Genomic DNA, 12,255 nt, shown 5'->3' with positions numbered 1-12,255 from the left:
GGTTCCGTCAAGATCACAACCTCCTTCGCCTCTCCAGGGACAAGGACAATAATTTTTGGTCCCACCACCAGTCTTAACCTCTCTTTGGATACTCAGCTATTTGATCATCTTTGCAAACACTGGTATTGAATTTTCTCTGCTTTTTGTTTGTTTGTTTGTTATGTGTCAATCCTGGGGCTTGAATTCAAAGCCTGGGCACTGTCTCTCATCTTCTCTTTGCTGAAAGCTAGGACTCTACCATATAAGTCACAGGTGCACTTCCAGGTTTGTTTCGATGGTTAATTGGAATTAAGAATGCCATGGATTTTCCTGCCTGGGATAGCTTTTGAACTTTAATCCTCAGATTTCAGCCTCCAGAGTAGCTAGGATTACAAATGTGAGCAGATCGCTGAATATTTTTCTGCTTTTAAGACAAAATGATTTCTGGTATCTTGAATGTGTTTTGACTGATGTAGATACTTGCATATATACAAAAAGTCAAATGCTTTCCATCTCATAATTTGCTCTACAAGGGAGTTCCTTAAGATACTGTTGATTGAATTAAAATATCAATTAATGTTAATTATTTAAACTGCTAAACAACGACAACAAATACAAGTGCAAGATACAAGCCCAAAGTTCTAAGCATTTTATACTTCTTCCATCTGTCTTTGATTCTGTGAACCATAAATGTAAGTACTCACATCCTTTTGGCTACCTTTATTTTATATTGCCATAAAGAAAATGAACAAAGTGAACTGAAGTCTTGACTTAAAAATACCTCATGATTAAAAGTAATTCACCAATGACTCAAGTACAGAGGTGACTTTATTCTCTCGTGGTTCACAGGCTAAGAATTGAAATAGTATTTGATGTCAATACTTAACACCCATTTCAGCCTGGTCAGTTAGTGTTGGTACCCACCTAATATACCACTGTTATACCACACCAGAGATAAATGCTGTGATTACATAGATTAGCTTTAGATGGTGTGAAGGGCATAAATCATATAAACATATTGAAGAAGTTTTAAAATCTGTAACACTGCAATCCATCTGTCACTGAAATCTTATCAGTTCCTGCCCAATACTTTATAGATTTTTTTTTAGTTCTCAGTTTAAGACTTCATTTGCTGACAATCTGCTTTCCAATGCATTTTTTTATTCATGGAGGAATTTTTAATTAAATTTATTTAAGTATGAGCTAATATCTCCAAACTGAAATAAAAACATAATATAGAACATTGGCTTTAGCCAGTATTTAATTTTGTATAATATCATGTAGGCATTGACATGGTAGAGTGTCTGAACTTGGGATCTAGAGTTTTTAGGTCACTGGAAAGTAAAATAAAACCCTAGCATTTGTACTCTAAAAATAAACTTGGTGGCAATAAATGCTATGATGATAAGTTCACCTGAGAGAGAGTCAAATATATACTAGACATATAATATATATACTAGACATTTATAATACAGAATCTGATATAATTGTCAGCCCATACAGCAATGATATCTGGTATTGATATCCCTTGATCTCCCATTCCTCCAGTGAGATAGGAGCTTCTTTGAGAAAAGCAAAGAAAATGCAACCTGAATGCAAAGTGAGAAATTTACCATTTCACATCCTCTGGTACAAAGCCAGGAATGAGAGACTGTAAACTTTCCTCTGCTTAGAAAAAATCCTAGAGGCAGAGAACTACTCAGACCAGGTAAAGATTTAGAGTGTAGTTGAAACAATCATAGAAAATAGCCCTAGTACATAATAATCATTATTCTAAGAGTCAGTTTTCTCGCAATGAATGATCAACCTTCATGATAGTTCAAAGAGAAGGTACTTTCCCTTATTCAATATTAAAGATTTGGAAAGTGAATCAGGCAGAGTTTGCATATAACACATCTCATAAGTTGAAATTCCAGGGTTCAAATGCAAGAAAGCTGCCTTTCAGTCCATGAAATTCAGTGGTACATGTGGTATTCATATTATAATGTGTGTCATGAAGGAATTCAGATTTAGTAGAAATTAATGCTGCTGAGTTTTCTTCATGCAGAGGTGAAGACAGCATCAGGAGTTAGGGTTCTCATTGGTAAAATGAAATATTTCCCAAGAGCTAGAACTTTAAAAACTGTGACAATAAAAGGCTTATGGGCTGGGATCATGCTTGTATTTCTAGTTATTTAGGAGGCTGAGATCTGAGGATCATGATTCAAAGGCAGCACAAAAAACATCTCTAAGACTTTTCTCTCCCTCTCTCTCTCTTTACCTCCCTCCCTCAATCTTACTCTCATTCTCTTTTGTGGGTTTCAGGGCTTGACCTCAGGGACTCAACACTGTCCCTGAACTCTTTTGCTCAAGGCAAGTGCCTCTACCACTTTGAGCCACAGTACCACTTCTGGTTTGTGAGTTGGTAATTGGAGGTAAGAGTCTCTTGGGGACTTTTTCTGCCCCATCTGTCTTAGAACAATGATTTTCAGATCTCAGCCTCCTGAGTAGCTAGGGTTACAAGCATGAGCCACAGGTGTCTAGCTATGAGATTAATTATCTCTAATTAATCAAGCCGCAGGACTGGCACCAAAAAATAAAACAAACAACAACAAAAATTAAAACAACATATGGAAAATTGAAAGACAAAGAGCAGGCCATTTAAACAGAAACTGAATATTAGATTAATGAAAAGTTAGGTATAGAATTTTAACTGGGGGGATGGGAAGGTGGCTTAGTGGTATAATGCTTGCCTTGAATTCATGAGGCCCAGGGTTCAATTCCTCAGCACCACACAAACAGAAAGAACCAGAAGTGGTGCTGTGGCTTAAGTGGTAGAGTGCTAGCCTTGAGCAAAAGAAACTCAGAGGTAGTGCCTAAGCCCTGAGTTCAACTCCCAAGACTAGCACACAAAAAAAAAAATTGAAAAAAAAAAAGAAAAAAGAATGAGTAAGTGACCATAGCAGGAGTGATGCTAGTTGACAAATGTGATCATGATTAGACACTGATACCATCTTTAAAGACTTCATGTCTGCTTAGTTCTCATGATATGCTTGCTCGTGGACTCAACAATCCTTCTAAGAAGCCCAATTGTTCTGGCCAATAACCCCTAACTGAGGTACCAGCTATGTGAGCAAAAGTGCTGCTTTTGAGATAGCTCTAGCTATTGTCATAGAATTCTATCCTTGAGCTTAATCAACACCCCTGAAGGGCTAAGGCATGGCTCAGACTGGAAAGCAATTACCCACAAAGTGTGAGACCTGAGTTCAAACGACAATATTACCAAGAATAAAACACCCCAAAGCATAAACCAGAAAAATAAACTTATATATTTTTCCAGTTCTGGGGCTTGAACTTAGGGCCAGGGAAATGTCCCTGACCTTCTTTTGCTCAAGGCTAGCACTGTACCATTGAGCCACAGCACCACTTCCATTTTTTTTTCTGTTTATGTGGTACTGAAGAATTGAACACAGGGCTTCATGCATGCGAGGTAAGCACTCCACCACTAAGCCACATTCCCAGCCCTGATGTGGTTGATATTTCAGCAATAAGTTTGGGAATATTTGTTACACAGTAATAAATAACTACGATATTAAAATAGTTTGAAATTCATTGTTTTTCCTTTTTATATTGGATATCTTCTTGTAACTTTTCCCCAGAGTGTATTGTTGTCTTAGACACCTTCCATCTGAACTTTCTGTTAATTTTTTATACGTAATATTTTTTTCTTTTTGGTGCTAATTACCCTTAGTTCACTATTTCTTCCTTTTGTCTTATGCCATTAATAAAAATCACTTTGTAATTAACATTTAGATAAAGTCAATACCTAGATGATTGCTGGGTTGGTAAAAATTTCAACATGTGATCCAATCATTTGTTCTATATGAACATATTAGAAAATATGCACTCATTTGCAAGTAAAATTAATTGCTTATAGGAGCAATCTTGAAGTTTTGTGACATAGGTGAAACCACAGTGTGAAAATTTTATTCTCAACCAATATTGACCACAGAGCCAGGAATGGGAATTAGGGAATTAGGAGATTTACTTAATATACAGTTTAAAATGGAAATCAGGAAAACAAGGTAGTATTCATTTTCAGCTTTGTCTCCTGAAGAGTATGTTTAGTAGATCATTGACGTCTAACAAGAATGAAAATAAATAAACCTTCAAGGACCCATAAACCTTTGCCCCCAAATATTACAAATTTATACCAAATAATGATAAAATTGAAAAGTGAAAGAAAATAAGATAGGCTGTCAAGTCATAGTAATTTGTAGGTGACAATTTTGCTTTTATTTATTTTTTGTTCAAGTGGGAAGACATTATTCCCTTCCCTTTTCCTGTCTCATAGGATTTCTGCCTCTGGGTGTTACATATATTTTTCCTCTTCAACTAACCATGTCTGAGCAGGACAGCTGACCTTCAAAAGTAAATACGATTAAAGCTGAACAAATCAAGTAATTACAATAAAAACATGGTTTGACAAGCAACCTCTGGACAGAATTACAGTTCGGTATACACACTACACGTTCAATTAGTGATTAGAAAGTGGAAACTAATGCCCTTACCTAACATTTTAGAGGTGCCAACATTCTTCCTGGTTTCTGTGGATTAGGGAAGAGATTAGAAGACAGACATCTCCAGGGGTTTTAGGCAGACTGGCTTTGCCTTTCCGGGATGGGCCTACTCCTTATATTACAGCCTGTGGTATCTTAGAGTTTTAAAGGTTTTTTTATTATGTCCAATTCTGTCATTTTTATTCAAATTCCAATACAGTGTGTTCGTCATGTGTAATTGTGTAAGGTTTTCTATGCGCATCTATGGGTTTTCTCTACTATGTACACAGTGTGCCTTTGCTGATGTAAGCATAATCTCACATCCTGCTATTTACATAATGATAAATAGATTGTGAGTGGAATCAGAATCGTATTTGCATAGGGACACCAAAGAAAAATCTAGCTCATCTTTTTTTTTTTAGTTTATACAGTTATGTTTTTAAAAGCAAGTCAAATGAAATGGGTCTCATCATTTCATTTTGCTACACTTAACGTTTTTATTTATTACATTTGTTTTCCCCTTTTCCATGAACTTGTACAATAGAGAGGAATTATATTTAATTGGATTTTTTGATATTTTGAGATTGTGTCAATGAAAGAATACAAAGTCAGAAAATATAATGTATTTCCATTAATCCCAAATCAGCATTTGCTCATTGCTTTCAAAGAGAAAAAAATCTTCACTTGGCCTAGGTTTTGTTGTAAGCTTACCTTGCAAATCAATAAATTTCTCAAGAGTCATGCTATGATGGTGCAGATACAAGCATAGGAAACATACTTTGGAAGAACAGCTTGACCACATAGTGTTCATACTGTGGGCATTCTGGACTTCTTTTCTATAGTCAGAGGAGCTGCTCAGATTTGAAGGGGGCCTATCCCCAGATTCAATTTTTGGAAGACTGAAAGGAATTCCTATGCATTAACTTACCTGGAGAATTTGACAATTACTGATAAAGAATAAAACTTCTGTTTCAAATTTGATACCAATGTTAGAAATTCTATGAATTGGTCATCTGGACCTAATAGCAATCCTTTACCTAAGTTTGAATTTTTAATACATTTTTAAGTGGTTTTTATATGGTCACAGTAATTTTCTAACGTCTTACAAATTGTATTGCAGTTGCTTATCAAATGTTAGTTACTTATAAGTAAAAATCCTTCTTTTCTTTCTCTGAAAAATTTAAAATTTACATATATTATTGGTCTAGATTTATGGAGCACAGTGTGCTACTTTTAAACATATATACAATGATTACAATATACAATGAACAATATACAATGTATAATGATTAAATCCAGGTAGTTGTATTTCCATCTGAAGTAGTCGCCCTTTATTCATGGAAAGTTTCAAATGCCTCTCTTGACTCCTAATAAAATGTATGCAAACTGTGGTAAGCTGAACACATTCTACAGTCTTGTAAAACACTAGAATTGTATCTTCTTTTCTGCTTCATAATCTACACATTTCCAGCAGGGCACATAGCTAGTCAGGGTTCTGGGCCACATCTATTTCTTCCTGATTCAATTAACATGAGAAAATTTTGACATATTTCTGGCCCTAAAGGCTTCACACACAGGTAATATTCTCTAGCTCATTGATCACATAGTTTTGTTTTGCTAATTGAATGAGGCAACATAGTTGGAGCTACTCTGTAAACTGTAAACTGCTGTAAAATTGAATGATGCCATCACTGTACAACTGTATAATTTAGTAAATGCCCCAAATGCAGATGACCTCTTTCCAAGGGGAAGTAGTATGAGCTAATACTTGTTGGTGATCATTTGGATAAAATCCTTTTCCATTTATTGCATCTAGAACTCAAAGCAGAAAAAAATTACTTATACTTCAAAGATTACTGTCCATTCTAAATGATGGGAATGTGCATACCAGTTGTTATGCATTACTGCACAAGTATAGAATAGTTTTAATTGGAAATTATGTTGCCCACCATTTTTGTCTTACAATGTTTTTTTAATGATATAATGCATTCCCATACATACTCCAACTTGTTAAATTTTTTATTACTTCTTTTTTATCACATGTGTATCTATTGATTAAGCCATGGAGACTTTGTTTTATTTAAAATAAAAATTTTAGATTACGGATGACCTTAAGTGTATATAATCCACCCTCTTTCTCTTTTTTAGGTGCTGAAATGGAAAGGCACAGATAAGTAGCAATCTGAGAGCTGAAGGAGCTCTCAAAGCTGATCTTCGGAAGTTTCCTTGTTTGTTTGTCACAAATGTTCAAGTTTCAACTATGTGACTGAAAAATCATTTTAGAGGAAAAGAAGATAGTTTACCATATGTATGCTGAATCCTGGATTTTCTGCACAGAGACCCAATATGTGAAGAATAAAAGCGCAATCCTGTATTCCAACAAGCAACTCTTTCAAACCCTTCTATATCAATGACAATATACTTCTAACCTTCCACATCCTTCAGGTCTGTATTAACTTGTGAAAAAATTGCAACTGTCAGAAATGTAAAAATAATTATGCCCACCTTGGTCTTTTCTATTTAATAATTCGGGCCATGGATTACTAACCTTTGTTTTGCCTACTGTGCAATCATAAATTACTTTTATAGATCAAGAGAATTTGAACTTTCAAAAGTGCTGTTTTAGCGTAAAATGCTATGATTTAGATATTCTATTTATATAAGAAGAAACTAGTGACAAATATAGTAAGCACTTTTTTTCAAACCTCATTCAAAATATTGACTGAGTACATACTGTTCCTTCTCTTCAAAGACCCAAAAACCTAGTGAAGACAGCTTAATTATACATGTAGGTATTGTGTAATTAAAAAATCATAAATGGAAAGATTAAAGGACTTTCAAGGCACTGTAAATGATTTACAATCTGATCATTCAATTTATGTGCATTTTAGTACACTCATTTTCGATCCTTTATATCACTTTCGAGATTTTATTATGACATAATCATGTGGTCCATTAAACTAGAAAAGATTGATATATTTTCAAATAATCAATTTGGAGGTGCCATGTGATTGGCATTCTAGGTTACTATTTTTCCAGATTACTGACCTATGAAGAAATAGAAAAGTACATAAAATAATGAAAAGAAGGTCTTCCATTAAAACTATTACTCATAGGTATAGTTTAATTATTATTGGAAAATTCATTATAAGTCAAATGTTTTGACTTAGTTTTTTTCAAAGTTATTGCAGGCTTTAATATTTGATAACAGGCTTAGTATCATGAAATGGTTTCTTCACATAAAAGCAACTTCAGATAATAGACCTACAGGCTCATTTCTACATGGTCTCCCCTGTTCTATTTAAAATGTCCGAAGCATATACTTGAAAATTTGTTGCTTTTATTTTCTCATTTGATAAACATGGTATGATCATTTGTCAGAACATTTCAAAAGCTCTTCAAGATATCTAAAACCATGTTCCTCAGGATCCTCCAGATATTCCTACAAAGTTAGATAGGTCTGTGCTTCACTAATTTTCTTTTGCTAACAGGAGAATTGAGGCATTAACCTAAGTCAAATAATTTTGGCAAGAATTGCTTAGGAATTCTATGAAAAATTATGTGACAAAGTCAATCTTCGGGGTATCATTATATTTTAACACACATCATAAAACAACCAAACCATTATATTCTGAAAGTGCCACCCAAAAGTAAGTGCATTATCAGAGAAGTTTGCAGCAGCAAACCTGTAGTGTTGTGTTTATCTTTTCCCCCCGAATAAGTTGTAAATAATTCTATAATCATCAACTGCAAGAGAATGTGTGACAAGAGAAAGAAGCAATAGAGCTGAGCATCAGTCACTTGCACCTGTGATATTCTAGCTACTTCAGAGGCTAAGAATGGCAGTTTTGATGTTAGAACTAGCCAGGGCAGAAAAGTTCATGAGACTTCTGAGCACAGTGATGTCCTTCTGTCATCCAAACCTACATAGGAGGCTGAGATTTGGATGATTGTAGTCAGGCCAGTCCAAGCAGTAAAGTCCTTGAGACTCCAGCTCCAAAGAGGGAAGCTGGGGCTGGTGGCTCACACCTGTAATCCTAGCTAATCAGGAGGCTGAGATTTGAAGGTTCTGGTTTGAAGCTAGCCTGAGCAGGAAAGTCCGTGAGCCTCTTACCTCCAATAAACTACCAGGAAAAGCTGGAAATAGTGCTGTGGTAAAGTACTAGCCTTGACCACAAAGAGGCTCTGGGGCAGCCCTAGTCCCTGAGATCAAGCTCCAGGACAAGAGGGTAAAAAAGATGTTATCCTGACAATAACCAGTGAAAAACAGGAATAAAAGCATGGCTTAATGATAGAGAATGAGTCCACCAAGCCAAATGCCTTGAATTCAAACTTTGAAACCCTAGTGCCACCAAAAACACAATCAAACGAATCATAAAAATAACCTGTATTCATATACTGTTTTGTAGAATGGGAACTTCTCTGTACAACTACTTACAGATAATAATAATAAACTATTTAAAAAATAACCCTAGTGAGTGAAAAGACAATGTAAGTGTCCAACTCTAATTCTGTGCATGTGGGCATGGATATCTGAAGCAATACACTGTTTTGCATGTATGATGGTTAGTTTTGTCAGTCTGGCTTGTTTAAGAAATTCCTAGAGAACTGATCAAATGCTATTTCTCAGTGTGTCTTTGAGGATTTCCCAGAAAATACTGGTTTGCAAAGGGATAGATTAAGGAAGATCACCATACTACCAGTGTGACTGGGATTTACTAATTCTATTAAAGGCCTCAACAGAATAAAAAGGTGGAGAAAGGCTGAATTGTTCTTTTTTGTTTTGTTCTGGGGTCATCAGACTGAAGCATGGACTTGACATCTTTGATCTTCACTAGTCTCTATTCTATTGTTAGAGCATTCTCATGTGACTTAGACACCTCAACGATTCTCCTAGTATTCAAGTTCTGGGATATGAACTGGAGTGATATCATATTTTCCTGGATGTCTGGCTTTTGACAGTAGAATTTCAGATCCTTAGTCTTATCGGTGTACAAGCTAATTACTCATCACAAATTTCCTTTATACGTGCTGTTTCTCTAAAGAACCTCAAATGTGACATCTGTCTCATTTCTATCCCTCACCAATTTCCTTATTTTTTTTTGTAATTTCCATTCAGGGTTGTGCTTCTAGGTGTTGGTCCTTAATACCATCACAAGATCTGAAAGAAAAGGGGGAGAAGAAAACATTCATGGGATTCTATCAGGTAGGCTTTTGATCCCATTTTTAGCACTACTCCCTAAAAATGGGGGACATCTATGCTCCTCATAATGCTATATCCTTCTACAAGATGACTGGCAAGAAACTGTATGCAGGGAAAGAGGGTTCCTTGGTTAATATCTTTGATTATTTTCTGATTGTCAGACCATTGCCACTCCAGAGTAACACAGGAGCTAAGACTAAGACACTACTTAGGAAATGAATGCTCTCTGACTTCTCTTAAAAACAGACTTCTCTGGCACTACATAACCAACTTTCTGATGAAAGACATCTGGGCATTGGCCAATGGCATCATCTCTGAGATCTTGGAACACAATTTCCTTGGGAAATGTTTGTTGATAAAGAACCCACTTGCTCTGTTTGGTTCAGGCAATGGAAACAAAAACATTATTATTCATTGATTTGTTTGCGATTCTATTCTAGTCCACAGCTCCAAGAAATAGATCTCAGGTTCTTTGAATAGAGTAGCTCTCATATTAAGCTGTTATAGTTATCCTAACTACAATGCTCATTTCACAAGATATTTTATCTCTGACACACATCATTTGTGGTCAATTGACCTTTCCAATTGTTACTCAAGTCAATTTAATTTTTTAAAGTTTATTTTAATGTATCACTACTACCTTTGAAAGTTTGACAAAATGCTCTTTATTTGTTTGATGTCCAGATGGCTTGATGCTCTACAGAACTTCACAGTTAGTGTGATGTCTCTGGCAGAGTGCATTCTAGGATATTGTATCAGATGGGAAAAGGGAGATCAAAACCTTATCTGAGAAAAATCTAAAAGCAACGTGTATGAACTAAAACTTTCTCCTTTCAGCCTTTATTGGGACAATTAAGCTATGGCCTATATAGTTTGACTATACCCTATCTCTGGATACAAACTTTGGTCAACTATTTCCTTCTGTGGAATGAGGAATAATCTTTTTGTGAATGAATTTTACCTACTTTGTGGAAGGTTGGAAAGTACTTTCCTTTAGGAAAAAGTAATTACTTGCTGTAACTAAGTGGCATGTATATATTGAATGCACTTAGCGTTTTTTTTAGAAGAGTAAATGGGTTTTTTTGCCTTCTTTTTTTCTCAATAAATTTAGCTGCTACAAAACAGCTGTTTTCTATTTGATTATTTTTAGTTCATTGTTGTGAAGAAAACAGTAATTTGCTCTATTACTTTACTGGCATAGTAAAGTAATATGTTTAAAATGTTCTTCAGGAGTTGCACTTGTGTTTTAGTATTAAGTCAGTTGCATTGGTACAAACTGGGCCCTGGTGGAACAGTGGCACTTTCTAAGAGAATAATTTGCCAAGTTCAGATCTCAGATCTCCGATTTCAACAAAAATCTTTTTGTTTTATTTTGTGTTTTATTTTGCAATTTCTGCAAAGCTCTCATGGTATAGGTGGTAAAATCGAATTCTCGAGATCAGAATTCCTGAAGAAAGAAGAGGTGTCCAAGGTTCCTTACCTTCCCCACTGCTGAATCTCTGTACCTCTCTGAGCCATAGGCTCCTTGTGGGTCCAGGACATAGGACTCATTTAAATATTTGGCTGCAATGGACATCCTTCTAACGTATAAAGGTAATCTAAAAGTAAGCACAGCCAGAGACTAGTGAATGCATTTTCAGGTATGAAATGAGCCAAAAAACACTTTTTTTTTTCAAGAATTATCTTGGAGATGCACGGCTTTGATGAATCATATTGACAAACCAACTCCCATCACAATATAGCACCCTATTAGTAGCTATCTGTCTGTGTCTCTTGGTCCATCTGTCTGTCTCTCCATCCATCCATCCATCCATCATCCATCCCTCCATCCATCCATCTACCTATCTATTATCTATCTATCATTTATTTTTTCTCTTTGTGTTCAGGAGATTGTCCTAAGTGTAATCATCTGGCACATAATTTAAATCACCTTTGAAATGACATGTAGTGATTATTATATCAAAATTTGCATGTGCAAAAGAATAACATTTAGCTATAGCTGACAGTCTCTTGAGCCTAACGTATGTTAGTTGAGTTCAAAGATGTACAGAGATTATTTATAATTTCTCATAATACTACTCATCATATCCCAATGAATAACTATGTTAAAAAGCACAACATTTATTGAGTATTGGTAAGTAAAAAGTACTTTGCTGCTTTTAAGGGGAAGGAATTATAGATAATAAATACATAGGACTCTGTATCCAACACTATGTTTCTCACTTCCAAATTCAGCCACATCTTTGAAGAACTAGCACCAGTACTCCTCAAAGATTTTCATGAAGCAGAAAGAAAGGAAACCCTATCAAGCTCATTCTATGAAGTCAGTATTAAACTCTTTTTAATACTAGTCAGAGATATAAGAAAAATGAAAAAAATGTGGACCAAATTCTTTGATGAACATAGACACAAACATTCTCAATGAAATACTTGCAAACAGAATCCAATAACACATAAAAAGATCATTCAGCATGTATAAAACAGTAAGTGTAATAAAGCACATAAACAGGATTAAGTACAAAAATCATATGATTG

The sequence above is a fragment of the Dipodomys merriami genome, unplaced genomic scaffold (genome assembly GCF_024711535.1).
Source record: "Dipodomys merriami isolate MVZ:Mamm:240054 unplaced genomic scaffold, mDipMer1.0.p SCAF_16, whole genome shotgun sequence".
Lineage (NCBI taxonomy): Eukaryota > Metazoa > Chordata > Mammalia > Rodentia > Heteromyidae > Dipodomys > Dipodomys merriami.
This window is presented reverse-complemented; position numbering follows the sequence as displayed.